Source organism: Salmo salar, unplaced genomic scaffold, assembly GCF_905237065.1.
Source record: "Salmo salar unplaced genomic scaffold, Ssal_v3.1, whole genome shotgun sequence".
NCBI classification, from domain to species: Eukaryota; Metazoa; Chordata; class Actinopteri; order Salmoniformes; family Salmonidae; genus Salmo; species Salmo salar.
The window spans coordinates 55,730-81,814 of NW_025549713.1; the positions used below are offsets into that span (position 1 = coordinate 55,730).

The 26,085-nt window shown below is 41.9% G+C and overlaps 1 long non-coding RNA gene across 1 annotated transcript; it reads left to right on the forward strand.

Annotated features, from left to right (window-relative positions):
* Nucleotides 1-3,237: 3,237 nt before the first annotated feature.
* Nucleotides 3,238-4,021, forward strand: LOC123738721 (uncharacterized). The gene is made up of 2 exons (XR_006767519.1): nucleotides 3,238-3,651; nucleotides 3,779-4,021. It is a non-coding gene; the product is annotated as an uncharacterized lncRNA (long non-coding RNA).
* Nucleotides 4,022-26,085: the final 22,064 nt, after the last annotated feature.

The window sequence follows — 26,085 nt, forward strand, 5'->3', positions numbered from 1 at the left end:
AATGCGCGTTACGTTTGCAATATAGCGCGTTACGTTTGCAATATGATTCATCATGTCAACTTTGGGGATATTTTTTGCTGTTGAATCATATTGCAAACGCGCATTACGTTTGCAATATTGCGCGTTACGTTTGCAAGATGATTCAATGGGCATTTAGCATCACGAATTTAGGCATGCTCAAATATACTGCAGAAATGCATAATTGACTGTCCCGATGAACTGGGGATGGCTGTGCAGTGACTGTGGTTCCTCTCCATCGCTCGTCACCCAGCAGTCAGCGTCCATCAGTCAATTAGATGTCATTCTGACACCAATGTCGTGTCTTTGGCTATGCCGGATTAAGTGATATGACATGCTAACCTATAAAATTCTTTCTCTGTAATTAATATTACCTGATTAAGCTAATCATGTAAATGTAATTAACTAGAAAGTCGGGGCACCACGGAAGAACGTTTATAGAGCCGTTATCTTCCGAATAAACTCTTAAAATACTTAGTAATATTTTACATCGATAGCAGTCAATATTAACCCTTATCTTATTTTCAGTCTCATAATGAAAGTTGTAAATTCTTGGCTATCTTCACGAACCCTGGCTAACAAGTTGAATCAGCAATACAAAATTGGGTTTAATTATTTATTTACTAAATACCTAAACTAATCACTCAGAATTACAAATACACAGAATACAAATGACGTCATACAGAAAACATCCCTGGTAGACTGAACCTGTATGAGGCTGGTTACACAAAGGAAAGGGGGTTGGGCTTGAATGAAAGAGCGGGAAGACTTAGGAACAAAGAAACAGCAGCTATGCTATCGTAAATACATTATCTTATGCATTCTAAATTACCGCCCATTTGGAAAAGGAAAATGCAATAAATATTTACTCTGAGCTGCGCTTCGGTAGATTGGTCGTAGATGCTGGCCGGGTTGGCCAACAGATCTTCCTGTCCTCGGAAGAATGTCTCTGGTGGTACATTGGATACGTGGTGGTATCTTCGTCTGGTTGTTAGACTAGATCCGTCGTCCGTCCTTTCCTAGCCCGCGTCTACAGCGGCCGCTGCTAACTCAACGGCTAGGAAGTATCACTTCTGTAGTGAATAAGCTCAAAGTTCATACCATTCGCCACCAAAGCTCACACCGAGGTTGGCTTAGTTCTGTACTTGACGTGTGTCCTTCTAACGTAGAGGGTGCAGACCTCACGTACTGGAACATTGGTTATCTTTTCGTCAAAGGCTTATATAGTGGAGAGGGGGAACGATGTGTTTCATCATTTATAACCCCTGTCTCTTCACAGGGGTGGGCCACTGATCAAGCAGGGCACTTTCCTTATGAAAACCCAATTCTCTCATTTGGAAGCTAAAGTTACATTTAATCTCCTAACAAACAATTTCAATATCAAACATTTCAATTGCATAACAATTCCATGTTACTCTGATAACTAGAGGGTGTATACTTTCTCAGGTACAGTTTATGTCGTCCTGTCATCAGTCATAATGTCTCAGATGACAACCGAACTGACATCCATACTCATTACGTTCCCAAGCATATTTCCAACTGGTTTTATTACCAAAATATGGTTCCTTTTCCCCATTTGTTTGATGTTCCCAGACTCTCTATATTTAACACAGGCTATTCAAGTCCTTCAGTAGGGTCAGAAAGAGAGGGGAAGGGAGAAAGGTATTTATGGGGGGGGGTCATAAACCTTACCCACAGGCCAACGTCATGACACCAAACTGATACCACCTGAAAACAAATCCACTTTTTTCCAACTCGTATAGAAGCCAAGTATCACATATGTCAGAGAAGGCCCATAATTCACAGCGCTTTCAATTTTAACCATAAAAACATAAAACACATAGTTACGTTATAGCTGCGGGTCCAGCTCTGACAATATGTGTAGGCCTATGTGAGGCGACCCCGAATCCCAAGTTTCGGCTCGATAAGTCATTCGGTGCCCGAGCAATGGCCTTAATTGGTGCTGAAAATCCACTTTTTCAGGGCGTTACTACGGGGTCCCTGAATGAGCTATCGGACAGAGACATTGGGGTCCGTCTCTATGGGCCGAGGCGGTTTCAATGCACCTAGTCTTGCGACTCTGGGACATTTCTACATGTCGCCATGTCCGTGATATTCAAAATGAATTGAACATATTGCAAATGCACGAGGCGGTTTCTCGGTCTGAGAATCTTCTAGAGCCACATATATCACCGTGCACTATCGACTTGAGCTCTAGAACAGGTTTCTAAAATTTCGGAGCTCTAGGTCTGACGGTTCTTGAATCGTTTGAACGAAAGTAACTGTTGAAGGCGTTATAAGCCTCTAAGCCCCATACTATGTCCCTATGGACAAATTGTGTGTGTGTGTTTTCGTTTTTTTGCAAAAAGAATAGACACACGTTGTCTTTGGGGTAGGCATAAACAGAATCCTGAATATGAAGTCTCTACCTTAAGAATTGACTGAATGACACATGGTTGAGTTGCGTGATTTTCACTATCTGCAGGTGGCCATATGACAATAGCTCTAGGCTGTTTTTAACCACTTCCGGTTGTCACAGGAAGCTCTTGCTCCAGACACGTTGTCTTTGGGGTAGACATAAACATAATCCTGAATATGATGTCTCTACCTTAAGAATTGACTGAATGACACAGGGTTGAGTTGCGTGATTTTCACTATCTGCTTGTTGGCCATATGACAATAGCTCTAGGGTGATTTTAACAACTTCCGGTTGCTCCAGGAACCTTAGAATCGACACAGGTAGACCTCACAGTAGCCTGATGGATTGTTATAGAAGACAGGTTCATAAGGCATTCATAACCCACATAGGCTTCAGGTTGAATTTTGGAGAATAGTCTATGTGTTCCTATGGGGAGAGAAGTCATTGCACAATGTTTGATCTAAACACCTTCTTTTCACTGTGAAGGGTTAATGCCACAGGGTCAAGGTTAGGCTTGCACAGATCGGGAGGACCTCAGGAATACTCCTGAGGTTGAATTGTGCTTCTAACCCTAACGGTTCTCTCACTGTCACCCAAAAGCACATGACATATTGGGGCAGGCTTCATTTTGGGCCTAGTTTTCTCACGGTCGTTGCCCTCAGACCGAGCGAGCTACGAAACCGGGCTTTACATACTCACAGACACCATTCAAACAGTTTTAGAAACTTTAGGGTGTTTTCTATCCAAATCAAACAATTATATGCATATTCTAGTTTCTGGACTGGTGTAATAACCAGATTAAATCGGGTACGTTTTTTATCCGGATGTGAAAAAACTGCCCCCTACCCTAGAGAGGTTAAATGTCACATCCCTGCTACTAGGGGCACGAAGTTGGCAAAGGATTCCGAAGGGCGCAGTGGAGCCCTCGATGACTCGACAACTAGCGTTTGAGATTGACTTGTAAACGCTATCGAGTGGTCAGAGTAATGTGTGTTTCTCTAGGAAGACCTCCTGTCTATATGGCATGTGACAGCCAGCGATCAGGGTTAGGGTGTATAATGTTCTTGTTGTTTACAGGAAGATATCCTGTCTATATGGAATAAGACAGCCAGCGATCAGGTGACGACATCTAGAATCCGAGACACTCTTCGACGCGTCCTGAACCTCCCTCCCAACACCATCATGGAGTACAAGACACACAACGACAGCCTCAAGTACGATTCACACACGATACACACTCCCACCTAACACCATCGTGGACACACAACGACCACTCAGTGTTGTGTTGTCTCTATGGAGAATTCGGTTTATTGATATCTCTCGTGTGTGTTTTCTTCTTAGGGATAATTCCAGCTTCCGCAACACAAAGATCACCCTGTGAAGCGATGGAGGACAGAAGGAGGGAGAGACAGAAGAGCGGAGGAGAGAGGGCGAGACTCTGCCTCGGTCTCTCTCTCACTCAGAGATTTTTCGGAGATAGAGTAGTGTGTTTTTGCAGCTTGTCCCCGAGTTACAACAGGCCAGTGTGGGACCAACTGTGTGTTTTCTTCCATGACAATACAGAAATAAAAGTGTCTTTGGTAATCCTGTCTGACTACTTCATTATTACATTAACTCTAATCTTGATCTGTTTTTTTTAACACTCACTTCTAAATGTGACCTGTGGAATTCTCATGTAATGTTGACTTGGGAGCTCTATATGTGGTTGTTTCCAGTCCAGTGCTCTCAGGCCGGTAGGCAGGTGACCCATGGTGCTCCGACGTACCAGGATTTTCTTTTTATAAAAAAGCGTAGTGTAGAGGCACTTACAGAAGTCTTTTATTTAACCTTTATTTAACTAGGCAATTCAGATAAGAACATACTTATTTATAATGACGGCCTACACCGGCCAAACCCGGACGATGCTGGGCCAATTGTGTGCCACCCTACGAGACTCCCAATCACGGCCGGATATGATGGAGCCTGGAATCGAAACAGGGCGTCTGTAGTGACTCCTCGACCGCTGAGATGCAGTGCCTTACATGGAACTCAAACCGGTTGCCCCGTGTGCTCCATCGTGCATACATTTATTCAACCGAATTGTTTCTAGTCATCTCTCCGGAGAAGAAAATGTATGAAATGTATGCATTCACTACTGTAAGTTGCTCTGGATAAGAGCGTCTGCTAAAATGACTAAAATGTAAAATATAAACATTGAGTTGTTATTTTACCTGAAATGCACAAGGTCCTCTACTCAGACAATTAATCCACACATAAAATGGTCAGTCGAATCGTTTCTAGTCATCTCTCCTCCTTCCAGGCTTTTTCTTCTCTTGACTTTATATTGCGATTGGCAACTTTCATAAATTAGGTGCATTACCGCCACTGACCTCGTTCGTCTTTCAGTCACCTGGCAAAGCAGATGCTCGTTGGCGCGCGAGCAGTGTGGGTGCAATAATTGAATAACAGATTTCAAAATGTATTTTGCAACGCTCGCGCACACGACACGAGCGGTGTAGTCAGCCTGTTAGACCGCTGCGCCACTTGGGAACCAAAAGTTGCACACATGGGGATAAAATTAGTAGCCTAGGGTCTGGGAAAAATGTGGTCGTTTATCAACTCATTTCATACAATTCTATGGAATTTTACATGACTGGAGACTTTATATACCGTGCAAATGATTGAAATTACAGGCTTCTTTGACACTGACAAACTGAGAATCTGAGATCAATAAAAATGACCTTGTATTGAATCCATCAATAGTTTAGGCCCAGGTGTGTTGTGGGTAAAATATGTGGAAATTAGTCAAAAAAAATGCTTTCCAGTTTATGACCAAGTCACGGGCAGGTGATGGTCGACGCATTCGTGCCAAAAGCTTATCCCTGTTACACTTCTTTGTAAAACAATACTTGGAAGTTGATCAAATATTTTGGCAGCCTACAGCATAGAGTATTCTCTTTTCAGCAGGAGACATTTGCTTTCCAATCTGTCAATTGTATTTGAAATAAAAGGCTTGTATTGTCTGCATGCTCTTCACTGGCTGATTTCCTGCGCGTTCCCGACTAGGCCTTGTTATTGGTCTGTTCACGACTAGGCTATGCCTTGTTATTGGTCCGTTCCCGACTAGGCTATGCCTTGTTATTGGTCCGTTCCCGACTAGGCTATGCCTTGTTATTGGTCCATTCCTGTCAAGGGAATTATTTTATCCCCATGATAATAATTAACAATCAATAAGCCTTGACTAATTCCCAAGGTTTGTAAGACACTGGGTAAAGAATAATTAGGCAAGGACTCAGCTTTCTGCAAAAGGTCTGTACAGTTTATTCAGAGAACGTTCTGCCCAACATTAACAAAGAAGTTCATTTTATCCTCTCTCCCCGCTTACGCACACACCTCCACACCAACAGTAGATAACCTACGCACACACATACACACAAACAGTAGGTGAATAATATCCCTCCCTGGACTTCCCACCACTGTTAACCTGTTAGGGCTAGGGGGCAGCATTGACACGGCTGGATAAAAAACATACCCGATTTAATCTGGTTACCACTCCTACTCAGTAACTAGAATATGCATATACTTATTACATATGGATAGAAAACACCCTAAATTTTCTAAAACTGTTTGAATGGTGTCTGTGAGTATAACAGAACTCAAATGGCAGGTCAAAACCTGAGAGATTCCTTTACAGGAAGTGGCCTGTCTGACCATTTCTGGAACTTCTTTGCCATCTCTATCATTTACTAAGGATCTCTGCTCTAACGTGACACTTCCCACGTCGTCCATAGGCTCTCATAGCCCGGGAAAAAGAGAATGTCGTCATTCCAGCCCCAGGCTGAAACACATTATCGCCTTTCTCAAGTGGCCCATCAAGAGACACTAGCTTATGCGCGTGACCCCGACCGCCCCGCCTTTGGGATTTTTTCCTCTGTTTGCCGAAAAGGAGATTCCCTGTCGGAATTTTATCGCTTTTCTACGAGAAAAATGACGTAAAAATTGATTTTAAACAGTGGTTGACATGCTTCGACGTACGGCAATGGAATACTTTGAATTTTATTGTCAGGAATTGCGCCAAGCGCGACACTTCTTTACTATTTCGGATAGTGTCTGGAACGCATACGAACAAAACGCCGCTATTCCGATATAACGATGGATTATTTTGGACCAAACCAACATTTGTTATTGAAGTAGACGTCCTGGGTGTGCATTCTGACGAAGACAACAAAAGGTAATGACATTTTTATAATAGTAAATATGATTATGGTGAGTGCTAAACTTGCCGGGTGTCTAAATAGCGAGCCCGTGATGCCTGGGCTATCTACTGAGAATATTGCAAAATGTGCTTTCACCAAAAAGCTATTTTAAAATCGGACATATCGAGTGCATAGAGGAGGTCTGTATCTATAATTCTTAAAATAATTGTTATGCTTTTTGTGAACGTTTATCGTGAGTAATTTAGTAAAATGTTAGCGAATTCCCCGTAAGTTTGCGGGGGGTATGCTAGTTCTGAACGTCACATGCTAATGTAAAAAGCTGGTTTTTGATATAAATATGAACTTGATTGAACAAAACATGCATGTATTGTATAACATAATGTCCTAGGGTTGTCATCTGATGAAGATCATCAAAGGTGAGTGCTGCATTTAGCTGTCTTCTGGGTTTTGGTGACATTATATGCTGGCTTGAAAAATGGGTGTCTGATTATTTCTGGCTTGGTACTCTGCTGACATAATCTAATGTTTTGCTTTCGTTGTAAAGCCTTTTTGAAATCGGACAGTGTGGTTAGATTAACGAGAGTCTTATCTTTAAATGGCTGTAAAATAGTCATATGTTTGAGAAATTGAAGTAATATGATTTTGAAGATTTTGAAAATCGCGCCACAGGATGGCAGTGGCTGTTACGTAGGTGGGACGAATTCGTCCCGCCGGTCCCATAGAGGTTAATCACTATCCAGCGCTGCCTGTTCCTTTCCCCCGAGGTTTAGGAGAACCTTGAAGGCTACTCCCGGTCTCTTCACACACACATGTCTACAATTCCCTTAGCCCACTAATCACACACACACACACATTTCTCTCCCTTCCGGGTCTCTACTAGACCTTATGGGACTAACCTTCAGTACTTTAATTAGTCATTACCCATGCTACATAACTACTAATTAATAATGGATTCTTTATTCATTTACCTTTATTATATAATTCTCTTATCATTCCACCCTTAAATGACTAAATAATACACATTGATTATCAAATGCTATATGGAAACATAATTGTGATACAAGGATTAACCAAACGAATACATGTATATACATCTGATACTCATCAATGACTGTCCTGGGCCTATTTCCAATTATGACACTTCGTTTACAGGATTTTCATCATAATTATCATGAAAGGAACAGTCAATCTAAACATTGAAAACGGTCTCATTCAACATTGGCTCCTCGTAGTTAAAAGAAATGGAGCCATCTCCCAGGCCTGGAGGCCCGTATTCGTCCTCCCACAGGTCGGAGCTCGGAATCGGTCCATATCTCACCATCTGCTGCGTCATCGATCTCTCTAGAGTTCTGGTGATTAAACCTCTCACACATGTGACCAAACAACATCCACACAATACTAACACACTCATACAGGTGAAAGCAGCCCACAATACAGTACTTACAACACTTTTCCATTTCCCAAATATGCTATCGAACCATCTGGTCAGGGAAGTATCTACCCCTGCTAACTCATGAGTCAAATTGTTTAGACCGGCCAGGGCTACTGATCCATCTGAAACTGTGTTATCCGGAATGTACGTGCAGCAATGAAACCCAATCATTCTACCTACACCGCCCTTTTCTGCCAATAACATATCGAGAGTCCGTCTATTTTACCAGGTCATGAGGGGGGTGGCGGATAATTGGTCAGAGAACCCCTTTACTGCATCTCCGGTTTCATTCATGAATCCCTGTTGATTATAATAGATGTCATTAATCCAATCCACATTTTTATTTATTGTCAACCACCAAAATAATGTAGTGGTAAAGTCTTCACCTATTTGATTCATAGCTTTATATTCATCTGGAACTTCCCTGAGGATGCCAATAGCATCCATCTAGACAAAGCTACTCCCATCCTGATCAAAACTCCTCCTGTGCCTACTTTAGCCTCCTATAACTGGCCTCTGATGACTAACTCGAACTGGTTGGACCAATAACCCCGGGCGCAAGTTCCTAACCACCCTTTTTGGTAGTTTCTGTCGTATGCGTCCTTTGCTGGTACTAGCCCACCCTACATCAGTTATAGGTGCTGTGAGGTTAAGAATTTTCTCCTGTACTTCTAAACCTAAGTCAGTCCCATTAATGATTACCTTTCAGCCATTAAAATCATCTAAGTTCTCGGTGCCATTCTTGTATCTATAACACTGGTGCTCATCAGGAGTTAAAGTGAACCGAGGTGGGTTGGCCGAGTACTTCAATCTGGCCAACCCAATCCCTGTAAAGTTATTTGCTTTCCTAGGGAATTGTTTAATGTTTACCTTAAATCCTACATCTTCTGATCTTCTTTGACTCTTTATTCTATAAGTCACTCATCATTGTATTATATAGTTTATCTTTTACTTCTTCTCAATGACAACAGTGTCATATAATTAGTACCGGAAGGTGGTGGATCTGGATATATCAGAAAGGTAACCAAGACTATGATGCAGCTCAGAGTCCCTACTCTTCCCAAAAACCGGCAACCCCCTCCTGCCCTTAGTCGATCTGCTAGGTACCACCCCATACTCACACCTCTAGGAGCACACACAGTGATGAACGGTCAGGATAGGGAATCTTCGTTAAGGAGGTAACACCCAGACCCTGTTGGTACTCGGTTCTTCTCCTAACTGTGTGTGTGATCAGCAGTGCTCATATGTTGTACATACCTTCTTGCAGTGGATAACGTGGACCCAAGTGACTCTCTCAGCTTTTCTAAAGGCAAAGGCAGTGGTTTAACAGAACCTGGTATGGGCCTTCACAACGGGACTGCTTCCAGTTTTTTCTCCTCAGGGACTGGATCCACACCCAGTCTTCTGGTTGGATTGAGTGAATCACCTCCTGTAATTCACCTGTTGGACACAAAATCTTGGACATACGGGTTTGGTTAACAGACAGTCTTCTCATGTGCCTGTTAGTATATATTTAACTTCTATGTCTACCTGTTCTAGTCTCTCTAACCTCTGGCATTCTATTTGTTCTACCTGATTATCTAAATGTAATTCATCATTTAAAGAGATAGATCCTAGTAAATCACTGTAGGGATAATATCTTGACCTCATTATTTTAGCTACCATAATCATGTCCACCAAGTAAGTTGGTAACGCTTCTACCCATTTGCTATACTTATCTATTATTGTTAAACACCCCTTCTTCCCCTCACTTCGGAATAGTTAAATAAGGTCCATTTCCATATGTTGGAATGGATATTCTACCATTTTTTTTAAGTAATTATCCTCTAGGCCACTTAAGTCTTTCCTAACCTGCAGTGTTTCCTTACCTGCTCTACCATACTTCCTCCCTGTTGACACCTGGCTCCGCCCATGTGTCAATATTGCCGCATATCTAAACAGTGTCTTTGGTAAGATTAGTAAATTATCCTTATGTCAGACCTTCTCTTGTCGGATTGCCCCTCCAATTCTTCTACATGTTCTTGGCTATCCTGTAACAATTCTCTGTCAAGTGTCTTATCTTCTTTAAGATTTCTCCGTGCTGCTTTGTATGGTTTTAAATGCATTTATGTGCTGTCTGTCTAAATAGTGACCGTTCTCTCCTTTCTTATTTCGCAGGCTCTAGTCAATGCTACTATTTCGGCCTGCAGTAATAGTGTCTGGGCAATGGTTCAGTGTCTAACACCGTAGTTCCTGAAACCAACTAAGCTTTCATTCCCCTTTTAGTTAGGGTAACAACTACTTTCAACAAAATCATCATATCTCTTCCTAGCGAATTCACCAAACATAAACTTAAAATCAAAACTAAAATACATCCCAATGGAGCCGATAGTCTCTCCATGAATTAATATCCTAAAGCTAAGCGAACCGAACTCAATTCTCTTCCTATCTTCTCCTCCTCCTGGCCCTCCTTCTTTCCTCCTACTACTCCCAAACCATCAAGGTCTCAGCAGTGCGGGGGAGCCCTTCTCTGTCTGCCCTTCCTTCTATCTGCCTGTCGCTCTTTCTCATAACAGTCAGTGTTAAATATTGGTTCTGTTTCCACCTATTGACTAACTGTCTCCCTGGTGGCACTCCTGGATTTTAGAAAAATCAACATGTCTATGGTAGTAATATCAAGATTATTGCATAGTTAAGTAAGTTTATCTGATACTCTCAATGATCCTGGATCATCACGGATGTCATATATCCCTGTCCTGTTGGTTTAGAATATGTCCTAAACACTTAACCTGTTAGGGCTAGGGGGCAGTATTTACACCGCCGGATAAAAAACGTACCCGATTTAATCTGGTTACCACTCCTACCCAGTAACTAGAATAGGCATATACTTATTACATATGGATAGAAAACCCCCTAAAGTTTCTAAAACTGTTTGAATGGTGTCTGTGAGTATAACAGAACTCATTTGGCAGGCAAAAATGTGAGAAGGTTTCATTCAGGAAGTGGCCTGTCTGACAAGGTGTCGTTCTTCTTGTCTCTGTTTATTGAAGAGTGAGGATCTTAGCTGTCCCGTGACACTTCCTACGGCTGCCATAGGGTCTCAGAAGGCGGTAAAAAGCTGAATCGTGGCTTTGCAGGCTCTGGCTGAAAAAAAGTAGCGCGTTTGGGTAGTGGCTGGTTACAGTACTGTGAGACTCAGGCTCGTGCCCGCGTCGACCGAAAGCTTTGTTTACTTTCCTCTGTTTAGCTAAACGGAATATTGCAAAATCTGCTTTCACCAAAAAGCTATTTTAAAATCGGACATATCGAGTGCATAGAGGAGGTCTGTATCTATAATTCTTAAAATAATTGTTATGCTTTTTGTGAACGTTTATCGTGAGTAATTTAGTAAAATGTTAGCAAATTCCCCGGAAGTTTGCGGGGGGTATGCTAGTTCTGAACGTCACATGCTAATGTAAAAAGCTGGTTTTTGATATAAATATGAACTTGATTGAACAAAACATGCATGTATTGTATAACATAATGCCCTAGGGTTGTCATCTGATGAAGATCATCAAAAGTTAGAGCTGCATTTAGCTGTAGTTTGGATTTATGTGACATTATATGCTAGCTTGAAAAATGGGTGTCTGATTATTTCTGGCTGGGTACTCTGCTGACATGATCTAATGATCTAATGTTTTGCTTTCGTTGTAAAGCCTTTTTGAAATCGGACAGTGTGGTTAGATTAACGAGAGTCTTGTCTTTAAAATGGTGTAAAAGAGTCATATGTTTGAGAAATTGAAGTAATAGCATTTCTAAGGTATTTGAATAACACGCCACAGGATTCCACTGGCTGTCACGTAGGTGGGACAATTTCGTTCCTCCGACCCTAGAGAGGTTAAGGGATGGTTAAGGTTAGGGTTAAGGTTAGGGTAGGGGTTAGAGTGGTTAACCTCTATGGGCTAGGTGGGACGCTAGCATGCCACCCGTGGTGCACTCCATCAACAGCAGGTGCATTTCAAGAGCGGCAAATTTGAATCCAAATAAATGTCAAAATTCAAATTTTTCAAACATACAACTATTTTACACCCTTTGAAAGATAAACATCTCCTTAATCTAACCACGTTTTCTAATCTAACCACGTTTTACGATTTCAAAAAGGTTTTACGGCGAAAGCATAAATTTAGAGTATGTTAGGACAGTACATTTACAAGAGTTGTGTGTAATGTTTTGTCAAGTCAAAGACAGGGTCACCAAAACCATAAAACCAGCTAAAATGATGCACTAACCTTTTACAATCTCCATCAGATGACACTCCTAGGACATTATGTTAGACAATGCATGCATTTTTAGTTCTATCAAGTTCATATTTATATCCAAAAACAGCGTTTTACTATGGCATTGATGTTGAGGAAATCGTTTCCCTCCAATAACCGGCAGTCAAGTCAGCGTCACAAATTAAATAATTAAAATTAGAAAACATTGGTAAAATATTATATTGTCATTTAAAGAATTATAGATTTACATCTCTTGAACGCAATCAACTTGCCAGATTTAAAAATAACCTTACTGGGAAATCACACTTTGCAATAATCTGAGCACTGCGCCCAGAAAAATACGGCGTTGCGATACAGACTAGACGTCATGTTGGGGAGATCTAAAATCGAAAATACTATGTAAATAATCCATTACCTTTGATTCTCTTCATCAGATGTCACTTCCAGGTATCACAGGTCCATAACGAATGTAGTTTTGTTCAAAAAAGCTCATCATTTATGTCCAAAAATCTCCGTCTTGTTAGCACATGATCTAAGCCAGCCGGACTTCTCGTCATGAACGAGGGGAAAAAATATATTTCCGTTCGTTCAAACATGTCAAACGTTGTATAGCATAAATCATTAGGGCCTTTTTAACCAGAACATGAATAATATTCAAGGTGGACGAATGCATACTCTTTTATAACGTATTGGAACGAGGGTACCCAACATGAACTCGCGCGCCAGGTGTCTAATGGGACATCATCGTTCCATGGCTCTTGTTCGGTCAGATCTCCCTCCAGAAGACTCAAAACACTTTGTAAAGGCTGGTGACATCTAGTGGAAGCAATAGGAAGTGCCAAAATATTCCTCAGCCCCTGTGTTTTTCAATGGGATAGGTTTAAAGTCAATACAACACATCAGGTATCCACTTCCTGTCAGAAAATGTCTCAGGGTTTTGCCTGCCAAATGAGTTCTGTTATACTCACAGACACCATTCAAACAGTTTTAGAAACTTTAGAGTGTTTTCTATCCATATATAATAAGTATATGCATATTATAGTTACTGGGTAGGATTAGTAACCAGATTAAATCGGGTACATTTTTTTTATCCAGACGTGCAAATGCTGCCCCCTAGCCCTAACAGGTTAACCTGTTAGGGCTAGGGGGCAGCATTGACACGGCTGGATAAAAAACATACCCGATTTAATCTGGTTACCACTCCTACTCAGTAACTAGAATATGCATATACTTATTACATATGGATAGAAAACACCCTAAATTTTCTAAAACTGTTTGAATGGTGTCTGTGAGTATAACAGAACTCAAATGGCAGGTCAAAACCTGAGAGATTCCTTTACAGGAAGTGGCCTGTCTGACCATTTCTGGAACTTCTTTGCCATCTCTATCATTTACTAAGGATCTCTGCTCTAACGTGACACTTCCCACGTCGTCCATAGGCTCTCATAGCCCGGGAAAAAACAGAATGTCGTCATTCCAGCCCCAGGCTGAAACACATTATCGCCTTTCTCAAGTGGCCCATCAAGAGACACTAGCTTATGCGCGTGACCCCGACCGCCCCCGCCTTTGGGATTTTTTCCTCTGTTTGCCGAAAAGGAGATTCCCTGTCGGAATTTTACCGCTTTTCTACGAGAAAAATGACGTAAAATTGATTTTAAACAGCGGTTGACATGCTTCGACGTACGGCAATTGAATACTTTGAATTTTATTGTCAGGAATTGCGCCAAGCGCGACACTTCTTTACTATTTCGGATAGTGTCTGGACGCATACGAACAAAACGCCGCTATTCGGATATAACGATGGATTATTTTGGACCAAACCAACATTTGTTATTGAAGTAGACGTCCTGGGTGTGCATTCTGACGAAGACAACAAAAGGTAATGACATTTTTATAATAGTAAATATGATTATGGTGAGTGCTAAACTTGCCGGGTGTCTAAATAGCGAGCCCGTGATGCCTGGGCTATATACTTAGAATATTGCAAAATGTGCTTTCACCAAAAAGCTATTTTAAAATCGGACATATCGAGTGCATAGAGGAGGTCTGTATCTATAATTCTTAAAATAATTGTTATGCTTTTTGTGAACGTTTATCGTGAGTAATTTATTAAAATGTTAGCGAATTCCCCGTAAGTTTGCGGGGGTATGCTAGTTCTGAACGTCACATGCTAATGTAAAAAGCTGTTTTTTGATATAAATATGAACTTGATTGAACAAAACATGCATGTATTGTATAACATAATGTCCTAGGGTTGTCATCTGATGAAGATCATCAAAGGTGAGTGCTGCATTTAGCTGTCTTCTGGGTTTTGGTGACATTATATGCTGGCTTGAAAAATGGGTGTCTGATTATTTCTGGCTTGGTACTCTGCTGACATAATCTAATGTTTTGCTTTCGTTGTAAAGCCTTTTTGAAATCGGACAGTGTGGTTAGATTAACGAGAGTCTTATCTTTAAATGGCTGTAAAATAGTCATATGTTTGAGAAATTGAAGTAATAGGATTTTGAAGATTTTGAAAATCGCGCCACAGGCTGGCAGTGGATGTTACGTAGGTGGGACGAATTCGTCCCGCCGGTCCCATAGAGGTTAAGGTTAGGGTTAAGGTTAGGTTGAGGGTTAGAGTGGTTAGAGTGGTTGGGGTTAGGGTTAAGGGTTAGGTATGGGTTAACCTATTACATCTAGACGTTCCGCTAGCGGAACACCACTCCAATATCCAATGATAGGGCGTGGCGCGAAATACAAACTCCTCGAAAACTTCCATTTTTCAAACATATGACTATTTTACACCATTTTAAAGACAAGACTCTCCTTTATCTAACCACACTGTCCAATTTCAAAAAGGCTTTACAACGAAAGCAAAACATTAGATTATGTCAGGAGAGTACCCAGCCATAAATAATAAGACACCCATTTTTCAAGCTAGCATATAATGTCACATAAATCCAAACCACAGACAACCCGGTTTCGGTTGTCCAGGCTGAGTACGGCAGGGCGAGGTCTCCCCCAGTGAAAAATTGTTCTGTGGGATGAAACGCTCCGCCAGACATCTGGGCACCCCAGGGATCTCCCGGCCCGGGGATAATTCCAGCGGCACCGCCCACCTCCCAAAGCACCATTTTACCTTAACTTAAAAGAACTCTACCCACACGAAGTAAACACGCGCTACTGGACATACTACCAATCCAATTCTAAACTGGGGTAGGTAGTCGTCCAGCACGGTACGTGAGCCCTCATTTGGCGGGGTTGAGATTGTTGGCCTGTCGGTCTGCACAACGGGTCTCGGAGAGGTCCCGAAGGAGTCCAGTCTATCTGCGATTTCCTTCGGGGAGTGGAAGGGCCTATTTTGCTTAGAAGAGCAATCGCTGCGGGGGAGTCCACAAGGTCGGGGTCCCCAGAGTTGTTGGAGAAAAAATACTTCTCGTCCGTTGGGGGTGTAGGTGGGTATATCCAAAAAGAAGTTTAAAATGTTTTCTGAAGATGGTAGGTTGGTGAGAGGATGTTTTTAGGTTAATATTTAACCTATTTATCCAGGGGTCCATGGTCATGGTAACCCCAGGTAGAGAGACTGAAAAGTAATTATATATATATATATATAAATTGTGTATATAAATTAATTGTTTTTATAAGGATCCAAGTGATCAGTAAGAACTATACTTTTTGAGAGTCCGTGGTCACGGTAACTCTGGCTATTTACAGATCTGTTGTTATGGTCCTAATGACCCCCTTTCTTTTTTATGAGGTGTGGAGTATGGATTCTGTAGGTGTAGTGTGTTTCCAGGAGGCTTTGTTGTTTAGGAATTTTTAGGAGGACCCCCCTAGGCCTGTAGGTCCCGGTGAGATTCTTTGGTTTCTTGTCGGAGCTTTAGAGGTGGCTGCCTACATTTGCTGTGGGGTCCTGTTGCCAACTGGGGAGGTCTTTTTTCTCTCTTTCTTCCATCCAAATTTTAGATGATGTTGGAGTGTTGTAATGGGATTGCTCAGTCTCATCAGTCTCTGTAAGTTGGTGAAATATTTATCCTCCCGGTGAGATTCTTTGGTTCGTTGTGAGAGCTTTGGAGACGGCTGCGTACCTAGGAATCCCTCAGGTTGGTATTTCTTCTGAAGGTCAGGATGGGTGTGTGGAGAGGAAGTAGTTGCTATGAGAGTAGCCTCTTCTTAATTCTGGTCACCACCCGGCAGCTTGATGAGTTGTAGGTGATTGTTATAATTGTGTTGACTTTGAAGAGTAAATGGAAGTAGATGGTTGGGGAGTTGTAACCTGCTCCTGCTGATTATCATTCCATACCACCCTGGTCTGGGTATGGGATGGAAATGAAAGTTCAGAGGCCACCTTAACACTCTACCTCTGCTCCTCTCCCTTAATCGCCCTTGTCAGGGTATGATGTGGGGGTAGGTTTAGGAGGGTTTGTTTCCCCAAAAGGAGCCCTCCCTGTGCCACCCTGGTCGGGGTATGGCCGGGTCTCTGGGTCCCCGGGTATGGTGGGGGTTTGCCGCTTTCTTGGAAAGGTTTCGTTTTGTTGGGGAAATATTTTTCCTTAGGGTTAGGGGTTAAGGGTTAAGGGTTATGGTTGGGTTAGGGTTTAGGGTTAGGGTTAGGTTTAAAAATCACAGACGAATCTGATGTGCACTGGCACTGGCAAAACTTTAAATAAATGGTAAAACCATGGTATAAAATACCTTAATTGCTAAAAAAGGGGGTTGTGGTTGGGGTTAGGGGTTTAGGGTTAAAAATCACAGACGAATCTGATGTGCACTGGCAAGACTTTAAATAAATGGTAAAACCATGGTATAAAAAACCTTTAATTGCAAAAAAGGGGGAAGGGGAAAAAAGGGGGGGAATTGGGGAAGGAAAAAAGGAATAATAAAAAGATTACCCGGGTCATAATATAAAATAAAACCTGGGTTAACAACCAGGAGTGCAATCCAAAAGGATAGAAGCCAGAAGCCAAGGTCAAGAAAATAAACCTAAAATTGGGGTTGGGTATAAAAGTCTAGAGGTTGGAGTTCGGTATGTTAGCTCCAAGGGTCAGGATTTAGATAAGGGGATATAAGGGTTAGGGTTAGATAAGGGGGTATAAGGGTTAGGGTTAGATAAGGGGGTATCAGGGTTAGGGTTAGATAAGGGGGTATCAGGGTTAGGGTTAGATAAGGGGGTATAAGGGTTAGGGTTAGATAAGGGGGTATAAGGGTTAGGGTTAGATAAGGGGGTATAAGGGTTAGGGTTAGATAAGGGGGTATGAGGGTAAGGGTTGGATAAGAAGGTATGAGAGGGTTAGGGTTAGGTAAGGGGGTATGAGAGTTAGGGTTGGATAAGGGGGTATAAGGGTTAGGGTTAGGTAAGGGAGTGTAAAGGTTAAGGTTAGGGTTAAGGTTAGGGTTGCTTTAGATAAGGAAGAATGCGAGTTAGAGTTGGATAAGGGGGTGTAAGGGTTAGGGTTGAAGTTGAATAAAAAGGTATAGAGGTTGAGGTAAAAGTGGGAAATTAGGGTTGGAACCTGAGAACTAGGGGGTTGGAATTAGGGTTAAAATAAACCCAAGGGTCAGGGTTAGATATAGGGTCTAGGAGTTAGGGTTAGGCATGAAGATATAGGATTTAGGGTGGGTGATTAGGATTATAAGAACTTGTAATTAGGATTGAATATAAGGGTCTAAGGGTTTAGGAATCAGGATTCGTGAACTAGGAAACCAAAAATAGGGGAACCGCCCAACGGACACACAAAATAAAAAATACATATAAAACAACAATAAGTGCTACTACACAAAGACAAGACCACAATAGACGAATCAACGTCCCACACTGAGTGTGAAAATAAGTGCTATGAAGTTCAAATAAGTGCTCTAAAAGTATGCGAAAAAATGAGGTAAAACCACACCACACTAAAAGATACGAAAAATTAATATAAATAAAATAAGTGTCATCATATTCCTTAGAAGTGCTGGAAAAGCATATAAAAAAAAATATATATAGATTGATAAATAAACAAGTAAAAGGAGACATAACTAAGTATGAAAATAAGTGCTTTCATAAATAAATAAATAAATTGACAAACATACCCCACTAAGTATACAAAAGCTTTCAACTCAAAATAAGTGCTATAAGGGTATACAAAAGATGGGGTAAAACCACGCCACACTGAAAAATAATAATAAAATAAATATAATAATATAAATAAAATAAGTGCCATCGTATTAATGATAAGTGCTGGAAAATATATATAAAAATAAATTTATAAATTATTAAATTACTTAATAAACAAACATTTATCTGGAGCGGTTCTCCCCCTCAAAAAAAACCCAACCAACCTCACCGGAGATAACACCTCCCATAAGCCAAAATACATTTCATATTTTTCATTCAGGCCCTTAGGATCTATCGTTTGCCAAAATGCAAATACAATACAGTATTCTTATTACCTTTAGCCATATTGTATAGGTGTTGTTTTAGTCTAGCCTGTAGTGCATTCTTGGTTTCTCCTATATAAATCTTTTGGCACAATTTGCACTTAATTACATAAATCAAGTTTACCGTTGACAATTCGATTCTCTGTCTTATGGGGAACCCCGAACCCGAGAAGGCATTAGTAATATATTTTGGTCTCCCCAGATATTTTTCCAATTTATTAGGTACCTCTTTCGTCCGGAAGGCAGAGTGGACTAACCTATCCCCAAGGTTTTTATTTTTCCTATATGCTGAGATTATTCTACAATCTGACAGCCCATCCACAGCTTGTTGAGCTTCCCGGAAGTTAGACCTCAACATCCTACTAAATCCACCCAAACTCCCAGAGTATGTAGCAACAAATGGTATCAGATTATGTGTTTCTGCTGTTTTATTGTAACCCTCTTCCCTTCTAAATAATTTTCCTACCTCTGCTTTTATCTCCCTAAGGAAACGTTTTGAATATCCCCGTGGCCTCAAAGCTCCAAAAAGAATGGTTGTTGCCTCCTCCACGTGCTCACATAATGTACAGATTCTATTGAACTGGATCAACTGGGATTTAATTATCCCTCTAAAGGTATGTTTTGGATGATAGTTTGCCTTATGTAGCAAAGCATGCCTATCTGTCTCCTTAAAGAAGACTTTAGTAGCCAATGATTTAGTCTGCCCCTCCGAAGGTACAAAGAAAACCTGAGTGTCTAAAAACTCTAGTTTTTCTCTTTGTATATTGTGGGATATTGTAATTGCAGGATGATGTGTATTTAGGGATTCTAAGAAACACTCAAACTCCCTCATAGAATTCACCCAAATCCCAAAGATGTCATCCAAATACCTAAGATACAAAGAGGGAAGGGTCTGACACTTCACAAACGCTGTCTCTTCCCAAAAACACATATATAGGTTGGCAAAGGATGGGGCAAACTTCTTCCCCATGGCCGTTCCATGCATCTGAAGATAAAACTTATCATTGAAATTAAAATAATTCCTTAATAAGCTCAACTCCAACAGATCTAAGATTTCTTTATCCGGGCGCTGGGGGTCAGGAAACCTATCAAAGGCCTGTTTAACTGTCCGCAGTCCCAAAGAAGTATCAATGTTTGTATATAGTGAGTTGATGTCTATTGAAAATAGGATCGCCCCTAGTGGTAGTTTGAGGCCTTTAAGTTTACCAACAAAATCATATGTATCTTTTACATAAGAAGCATTCTTCTTGCGGATTGATGAAATGATCAATATATTCAGCAATTCGATATGATTCCGATCCACAGTCACTAACAATTGGGCGGCCACTGGGAATCTGAAATGGCACTGACCACTCCTCCAAAGGTTTATGGATTTTTGGGAGAAGATAGAATTGTCGGTGTCTTGTCCGGGCACAACAGATATTGCTTTTGGAATGATAAACCTTTTTTTCAAGTAGTTCCAACAATATCATGTTAATCATGTTTTTGAGTCTCAGATTGAAAAGAGTGATCTAATGCGACATAATTTTTTGCATTATTCAATTGTCTGTTAGCCTCCAATAAGTACTGTACTCTATCCATGATTACAATCTGTGATCCTTTATCTGCCGGCTTAATAACTATATTCCGGTTTGACAATTTGATGGTTTCTGACTCCAATACCGTCATGTTCCCCTTTGTTACCTGCCCAGGTCGGAAGCTCCTAAATGCCTCGAGATCCTTCCTAATCAATGTTTGAATGGATGGAGATATCAATTTTATTCTAGGTTCCCAAACCGAGGGATCTGTAAACGGCACAAAAGCGATGTCAGTATCATAATTAAAATGATCCAACAATTTCAGCCTTCTATGATATGTGTGTAGGTCCCTACGAAGCTCCATCCGGTCTAAAATTCCGGGAGTGGGGATAAAAGACAATCCCCGTTCCAATACATTTCTTTCTATCTCAGAAAGCATATATGAGTGTGAGAGATTAGTAATATTTGAATGTGGGGCTGTATTAAAGCACTGTTCTCCCCTTACATGTTTAAATTATCCAACCAAAAGTTTAAGATGGCATTTCCTGTTACAGATGTCCAGTGTACCGGATCCCGTGGCAATGTGTGAAATCTAAGTTTACTGATCTCAGTTAAATAATTACATTGCTCCAGGATCTTTTGATTAAGTTGATCCAAGAGTAATTCTGTTTTTCCAGTCTATCTGAATAGTTAATAATGTGCACGTAGAGTGTTGCATTAGGAAATTTACTTTCTGCCACTTTCAACAGTTGTTGTAGTTGCTTCCAGGAGGTTAATGCCAGCTGTTTCAACAGGCAGTTGTTTAGACCTCCCGATAACACCACCTTCTCCACTGTTGGATGTTGTTCTAGTTTTTCTACTACTCCTTTTAGATGGTGGAATGTAGCCCCAGGGAAGCTATCTGCTTGCACTCTGGAATCAGTAAACCCAGGTATCTGTGAAATATTAGCGTCTCAAATTATAACAATTGGTTTTCTAATTGTAAGTTCCCATTCCAAAATTTTCCTGGTAGAATTTGGGTGTCTAACTGGTTCGAGGCTAATTGATCCCGGCCTCCTAACAGGTAAATTAACCTGTTAGGACTAGGGGGCAGTATTGACACGGCTGGATAAAAAACATACCCGATTTAATCTGGTTACCACTCCTACCCAGTAACTAGAATATGCATATACTTATTACATATGGATAGAAAACTCCCTAAAGTTTCTAAAACTGTTTGAATGGTGTCTGTGAGAATAACAGAACTCAAATGGCAGGTCAAAACCTGAGAGATTCCTTTACAGGAAGTGGCCTGTCTGACCATTTCTTGAACTTCTTTTCCATCTCTATCTTTTACTAAGGATCTCTGCTCTAACGTGACACTTCCCACGTCGTCCATAGGCGCTCAGAGCCCGGGAAAAAACAGAATGTCGTCATTCCAGCCCCAGGCTGAAACACATTATCGCCTTTCTCAAGTGGCCGATCAAGGGACTCTGGGCTTATGCGCGTGACCCGACCGCCCCCGCCTTTGTGATTTTTTTCCTCTGTTTGCCGAAAAGGAGATTCCCTGTCGGAATATTATCGCTTTTCTACGAGAAAAATGGCGTAAAAATTGATTTTAACCTGTTGGGTCTAGGGGGCAGCATTTGCACGTCTGGATAAAAAAAATGTACCCGATTTAATCTGGTTACTAATCCTACCCAGTAACTAGAATATGCATATACTTATTATATATGGATAGAAAACACTCTAAAGTTTCTAAAACTGTTTGAATGGTGTCTGTGAGTATAACAGAACTCATTTGGCAGGCAAAACCCTGAGACATTTTCTGACAGGAAGTGGATACCTGATGTGTTGTATTGACTTTAAACCTATCCCATTGAAAAACACAGGGGCTTAGGAATATTTTGGCACTTCCTATTGCTTCCACTAGATGTCACCAGCCTTTACAAAGTGTTTTGAGTCTTCTGGAGGGAGATCTGACCGAACAAGAGCCATGGAACGATGATGTCCCATTAGACACCTGGCGCGAGTTCATGTTGGGTACCCTCGTTCCAATACGTTATAAAAGAGTATGCATTCGTCCACCTTGAATATTATTCATGTTCTGGTTAAAAAGGCCCTAATGATTTATGCTATACAACGTTTGACATGTTTTTCCCCTCGTTCATGACGAGAAGTCCGGCTGGCTTACATCATGTGCTAACGAGACGGAGATTTTTGGACATAAATGATGAGCTTTTTTGAACAAAACTACATTCGTTATGGACCTGTGATACCTGGAAGTGACATCTGATGAAGAGAATCAAAGGTAATGGATTATTTACATAGTATTTTCGATTTTAGATCTCCCCAACATGACGTCTAGTCTGTATCGCAACGCGCGTATTTTTCTGGGCGCAGTGCTCAGATTATTGCAAAGTGTGATTTCCCAGTAAGGTTATTTTTAAATCTGGCAAGTTGATTGAGTTCAAGAGATGTAAATCTATAATTCTTTAAATGACAATATAATATTTTACCAATGTTTTCTAATTTTAATTATTTAATTTGTGACGCTGACTTGACTGCCGGTTATTGGAGGGAAACGATTTCCTCAACATCAATGCCATAGTAAAACGCTGTTTTTGGATATAAATATGAACTTGATAGAACTAAAAATGCATGCATTGTCTAACATAATGTCCTAGGAGTGTCATCTGATGGAGATTGTAAAAGGTTAGTGCATCATTTTAGCTGGTTTTATGGTTTTGGTGACCCTGTCTTTGACTTGACAAAACATTACACACAACTCTTGTAAATGTACTGTCCTAACATACTCTAAATGTATGCTTTCGCCGTAAAACCTTTTTGAAATCGTAAAACGTGGTTAGATTAAGGAGATGTTTATCTTTCAAATGGTGTAAAATAGTTGTATTTTTGAAAAATTTGAATTTTGACATTTATTTGGATTCAAATTTGCCGCTCTTGAAATGCACCTGCTGTTGATGGAGTGCACCACGGGTGGCACGCTAGCGTCCCACCTAGCCCCAAGAGGTTAAACAGCGGTTGACATGCTTCGAAGTACGGTAATGGAATATTTAGAATTTTATTGTCACAAATTGCGCCATGCGCGCGACACTTCTTTACCATTTCGGATAGTGTCTGGAACGCACGAACAAAACGCCGCTATTCGGATATAACGATGGATTATTTTGGACCAAACCAACATTTGTTATTGAAGTAGACGTCCTGGGAGTGCATTCTGACGAAGACAACAAAAGGTAATCAAACTTTTATAATAGTAAATATGATTATGGTGAGTGCTAAACTTGCCGGGTGTCTAAATAAGCGAGCCCGTGATGCCTGGGCTATGTACTTAGAATATTGCAAAATGTGCTTTCACCAAAAGCTATTTTAAAATCGGACATATCGAGTGCATAGAGGAGGTCTGTATCTATAATTCTTAAAATAATTGTTATGCTTTTTGTGAACGTTTATCGTGAGTAATTTAGTAAAATGTTAGCGAATTCCCCGGAAGTATGCTAGTTCTGAACGTCACATGCTAATGTAAAAAGCTGGTTTTTGATATAAATATGAAATTGATTGAACAAAACATGCATGTATTGTATAACATAATGTCCTAGGGTTGTCATCTGATGAAGATCATCAAAGGTGAGTGCTGCATTTAGCTGTCTTCTGGGTTTTGGTGACATTATATGCTGGCTTGAAAAATGGGTGTCTGATTATTTCTGGCTTGGTACTCTGCTGACATAATCTAATGTTTTGCTTTCGTTGTAAAGCCTTTTTGAAATCGGACAGTGTGGTTAGATTAACGAGAGTCTTGTCTTTAAATAGCTGTAAAATAGTCATATGTTTGAGAAATTGAAGTAATAGGATTTTTAAGGTTTTGAAAATCGCGCCACAGGCTGCAAGTGGCTGTTACGTAGGTGGGACGCCAGCGTCCCACCTAGCAAATAGAGGTTAATGACAAGCTTCAGCAGCGCTCCGTTCGTGCGAGATCTAGCCGACCCGTCTGTCTCAGTGGCCCTACATTGGTGTCCCGGTTCGGGGAGTGGAGTATCCAGGTAGCGATGCCTGCGGATGACATTCACCCATGCCGTACCGGCGCCAGAAACACATGTATTTCTCAAACCCTGTCTTTTATCCACGTTGATGGCGTTCCGAATAAACCCTCCAGCTAAGACAAGATACCTGATTAAGCGGTGCCCCGGCACCTGTGGCTCCGGCCACGGGCAGTTCAGGGCCTCCCGCTGGGTGCACGGTGGATTGACCTAGGGCCTCCTCCCCTCACGGGATAGGAGTGGTCCCTGGCTGTTCTCCGCTTAGTGTGCTCGGGTACAACCTCTATGTTGTGAGTGGCTACCTGGTTGATCCTGCAAGTAGCATATGCTTGTCTCAAAGATTAATCCATGCAAGTCTAAGTACACACGGCCGGTACAGTGAAACTGTAGAAGGATCATTAACGGGTGTGCCAGCCGCCGGCATGGGGCTGCGCTCCAGAACCCAAACTCTGCTGTGGTTAGGGTAGGGGGCTCACGCCTCCCGCCTCTCCCTTCCCTCGGGGCGGGTGTACCGGTCTTAGCCCGGTTCCCCGCAGTTCATTTTTGCCTGCGATGCGCCCGACTGGCTCCATCCCCTTTCCCCGTTAGCCACGGCCACATGGCGCACCTATGGGCGGGTGAGTCGGCCGCTACCGAAGGGGACTGGGGGTGTCCGGTGAACCGGGACTTCCCGAAATGGTCTCACATTTTTAAGCGGCTTGAGTATCGCCCAGTATCCTCGCGCGGCACTGGGAACCCAGTCAACCGCTCTGCGCCCCGTCATCGCAGAGGAGCACCCGGCGGCCCCCATAAACTTAAACCAACCTGCCTTTGAACTATGGCCTCTCGCTCTGGTGAAGGGCGGGTGCGAAGGAGGGCAACCTCCCGAAAACTGCCTAGCCTCTAGCCAGTCGAGAACAATATGGAATGTTAGGACAGGGAGGTAAGGGAGGCAGCTTTTTCATAAGGCTCCTTCAACCCCTTCCTGTAGTCCACCTACTGCAGGTGTTGACAACATGCAAGATGACCTGCCTCGTTACTGGTCGCGAACCATTGCTGCAGGTCGTGTATCGCTTCTAAGAGGATAATAAGGAGAGGTAATAGGGAGGTCCTGTTATGGCTTCCTCAACCCCTCTCTACGTGACACCTTAAAGGAGTGGATTGAGAAGTCCCGGATATAATACTTCCTGGAGGTAATGGAGTGACCCTCTAGTAGGGCCGCTCCAGCCCCTCTGATGTGAGTGTACCGGGAACCTCGACTTGCAAGCACAGGTTAGTGTGGGGGGCAGAAGGGGGGCCTGTAGTGGGCTTCTCAAACACCTTCCTACACGATACCTGTGGTGCATGTATCTAGATCCTGGCGGGGGGGTACTGAGAGACAAGGTTGAGAACCCTTGATAGGGTCTCCCTAGCCCCTCTGGCTATGACTCCTGGCGGGGATCTGGAGTAACGTGTACCAAGGGTTGTAAATAATAAAGGAATTGACAGGGTGCAAGTGACTACTGACCCGAATCCTAGCCACTTGAAGACCAGGGATATATTACAGATTAAGTGCAAAATCTAGAGACATGAGAGTAAAAGTGAAAATTGGTTGAGCGAAATAAAAGAGAAAAGATGAGCGATAAGAGAATTGATGAGGTGAGCGGTTGCAATGAGAAAATCTGCAGGAATAAGCATTGCTTGAAGCGCAGATGGGCGTGGATTTCCGGCCCAAAGGGGAGACATCTCCTCCTCGCAAGAGAGGAACTTGCGAAAATGTATCCTTTCAGGATAAATCTCATGCCTCAAACCCAGATCCTCTCGAAGCCCCGGAAGCGAGAGAGGACGCGGGTTTGATGGCCCCT